The sequence below is a fragment of the Nicotiana sylvestris genome, chromosome 11 (assembly GCF_000393655.2).
Source record: "Nicotiana sylvestris chromosome 11, ASM39365v2, whole genome shotgun sequence".
Taxonomy (NCBI): domain Eukaryota; kingdom Viridiplantae; phylum Streptophyta; class Magnoliopsida; order Solanales; family Solanaceae; genus Nicotiana; species Nicotiana sylvestris.
Genome location: NC_091067.1, coordinates 77,450,285 through 77,454,423, shown reverse-complemented (window position 1 = coordinate 77,454,423; position 4,139 = coordinate 77,450,285).

Sequence of the window (4,139 nt, the reverse complement as noted above, 5' to 3'; positions counted from 1 at the left end):
TGAAATCTAGCACGTGCGACGGGTCACCGTGATACCTCCGGAGCATCGAAACATGAAATACCGGATGCATTCCTGCCAAGCTGGGAGGTAAGGCAAGCTCATAAGCAACCTCCCCAACTCGCCTCAATATCTCAAAAAGGCCAATAAACCTCGGACTCAACTTCCCTTTCTTCCCAAATCTCATGACGCCCTTCATAGGCGAAACCCGAAGCAGAACCCGCTCACCAACCATATAGGAAACATCACGAACTTTCCGGTCTGCGTAACTCTTATGTCTGGACTGGGCTATACGGATTCTGTCTTGGATCACCTTAACCTTTTCCAAGTCACCCTGAACTAAGTCCATGCCCAATAATCTAGCCTCGCCTGGCTCAAACCAACCCACTGGAGATCTACACCATCTCCCATATAAAGCCTCATATGGTGCCATCTGAATACTGGACTGATAGTTGTTGTTGTAAGCAAACTCCGCCAATGTCAAGAACTAATCCCAAGACCCTCCAAACTCAATCACACACGCGCGAAGCATATCTTCAAGAATCTGAATATTGCGCTCGGACTGTCCGTCCGTCTGAGGGTAAAATACTGTACTCAACTCTACCCGAGTCCCTAACTCATGCTGAACAGCCCTCCAGAACCATGATGTGAACTGAGTACCTCTATCTGAAATGATGGAAACCGGGATACCATGCAGGCGAACAATCTCCCGGATATAGATCTCCGCCAACGGCTCTGAGAAATAAGTAGTACACACAGGAATATAGTGAGCGGACTTGGTCAGCCTATCCACAATCACCCAAATAGCATCGAACTTTCTCAAAGTCCGTGGGAGCCCAACTACAAAGTCCATGGTGATCTGCTCCCACTTCCACTCCGGAATCTCTATCTGTTGAAGTAACCCACCTGGTCTCTGGTGCTCACACTTCACCTGCTGACAATTGAGGCATAGAGCTACAAATCCAACTATATCCTTCTTCATCCGCCTCCACCAATAGTGCTGCCTCAAATCCTGATACATCTTCGCGGCACCTGGATGAATAGAATACCGCGAACTATGAGCCTCCTCCAATATCAACTCCTGAATACCATCAACATTGGGTACACAGACCCGACCCTACATCCTCAATACCCCATCATCACCAATAGTCATATCTTTGGCATCACCGTGCTGAACCTTGTCCTTGAGGACAAGCAAATGAGGGTCATCATACTGCCGCTCCCTGATACGGTCAAAAAAGGAAGACCGAGAAACCACACAAGCTAGGACTCGACTGGGCTTTGAAAGGTCCAATCTCACAAACTGGCTGGTTAAGGCCTGAACATCCATTGCCATAGGCCTCTCTGATGCTGGTAGATATGCCAAACTCCCCAAATTCTTCGCTCGGTGACTCAAAGCATCGGCCACCACATTGGCCTTGTCCGGGTGATACAAGATAGTGATGTCATAGTCCTTCAGCAACTCTAACCACCTCCTCTGGCACAAATTTAGATCCTTTTTCTCGAACAAGTGCTGCAAGCTCCGATGGTCAGTATAAATCTCACAAGGCACACCGTATAAGTAATGGCGCCAAATCTTCAGGGCGTTAACAATGGCAGCTAACTCAAGGTCGTGAACAGGGTAGTTCTTCTTATGTATCTTCAACTGTCTGAACGCGTAGGCAATCACCCTACCATCCTGCATCAACACCGCTCCGAGGCCAACCCTCGAGGCATCACAATAGACTGTATAAAACCCCGAACCTGTAGGCAGTATCAAAATTGGGGCTGTGGTCAAGGATGTCTTGAGCTTGTGAAAGCTCGCCTCACACTCCTCCGTCCACTAAAATGGAGCACCCTTCTAGGTCAACCTTGTCATAGGGGCTGCAATCGATGAAAACCCCTCCATAAACGACGGTAATAGCCAGCTAAACCAAGGAAACTGCGGATCTCGGTAGTTGAGGATGGTCTGGGCCAACTCTACATGGCCTCTATCTTCTTCGGATCCACCTGAATACCTTCACTCGATAACACGTGGCCTAAGAATGCCACTGAATCCAACCAAAACTCATATTTCGAGAACTTAGCATATAACTTCTTCTCTCTCAGAGTCTGAAGCATAGTTCCCAGGTGTTGCCCATGATCTTCCCGACTCCGGGAATACACCAGAATATGATCAATAAAGACAATGACGAATGAGTCAAGATATGGATGGAACACACTGTGCATCAAATTCATAAAGGCTGTTGGGGCGTTGGTCAGCCCAAATGACATAATAAGGAACTCGTAATGGCCATACCGAGTCCTGAAAGCAGTCTTCGGGATATCTGTTTCCCGAATCTTCAACTGATGGTAACCTGAGCGCAAATCAATCTTAGAAAACACCCGTGTGCCCTGAAGTTGGTCAAACAGATCATCAATACGAAGCAAAGGATAATGGTTCTTAACTGTAACTTTGTTCGATTGGCAATAATCAATACACATACGCATAGAACCATCTTTTTTCTTCACAAACAAGACAGGATCACCCCAAAGTGATACACTGGGCCGAATAAAACCCTTATCAAGCAATTCTTGTAACTGATCCTTCAACTCCTCCAACGCAGGAGGAGCCATACGATATGGGGGAATAGAAATGGGCTGAGTGCCCAGCAACAGATCAATGCCAAAATCAATATCTCTATCAGGCGCCATGCCTGGAAGATCAGCTGGAAACACATCGGGAAAATCCCGTACTACTAGAACTGAATCAAATGAAGGAGTATCAATACTGACGTCTTTCACATAAGCTAAATATGCGGCACACCCCTTTCCAACCATACGCTGAGCTTTAAGAAAAGAGATAACTCTACTGGGAGTGTGATCTAAAGTACCACTCCACTCAACACACGGAATACCTGGCATAGCCAGCGTCACGGTCTTGGCGTGACAATCAAGAATAGCATAATGGGGCGACAACCAGTCCATGCCCAGAATAATATCAAAATCAACCATGTTGAGTAACAATAGATCTGCTCTGGTCTCAAAACCACGAATAGTAACCAAACACGACCGATAAACGCGGTCCACAACAAGAGAATCTCCCACAGGAGTAGAAACATAAACAGGAGAACTCAACGAATCTCAGGCTACACCCAAATACGGAGCAAAATAAGAAGATACATAAGAATAAGTGGAGCCTGGATCGAATAGAACCGATGCATCTCTGTGACCAACCAGTATAATGCCTGTGATGAAGGAATCGGAGACAATAGCGTCGGTACGAGCAGGAATGGCATAATATCTGGCCTGGTCTCCCCCTCTAGGGCGACCTCTACCTCCCTAACCTCCACCTCTAGCTGGTTGAGTAGGTGGGGTAGCAACTGGAGCTGTAACCATAGACTGAGAACTCTGCGGGGCATGCTGTGGCTGAGAAGTCTGTGGAGGTGCACCCCTCCTAAGTCTAGGGCACTCCCTCACCAAGTGGCGTGTGTTACCACACTCGAAACAAGATCTAGGAGGACGTGGTGGTTGTGACTGGCTAGGGCCAGGTCTGCTAGACTGACCTCTGAAAGCACCCCGCGCAGGAGGCGCACTAGAAACCGAAGGTGCATAATATGGCTCCTGAGATCTGGGAGGAGTTGGAGCATTGTTGGCTGCTGGAAGAGCTGAATGAACGAGGTGACTCATATATCCCCTACCATGACGACCTGTAGCTGGGGTACGGGCACCAGAATAATGGCCCGACTCACGAGACATCTTGGCCTCCCTCTCCTCTCTCTCCCTAGTATGCATACCCTCAATCCTCTTAGCAATGCGCACCACCTGCTGATAAGAAATGTCCATCTAAAACTCACGAGCCATGCTAGATCTGATGGGAGGAATAAGCCCCTTAATAAACCGGCGAACCCTCTCGCGGACAATAGCTACCAAGGCTAGTGCATGCCTAGCCAATCTGGTGTAACGGATAGCATACTCTGAAACATTCATAGCTCCCTAGCGCAAATGCTCAAACTCTGCGCGTCATGCATTCCTGAGGCTCTGAGGAACTCTCTCTCTCAAGAACATATCTGAGAACTGGGTCCAAGTCAGTGAAGCAGCCTCGTCTGGACTGTCTAACTCATAGGTGCGCCACCACTCATAGGCGGCTCCTCGAAGTTGGAAAGTAGTGAAGGAAACCCCGC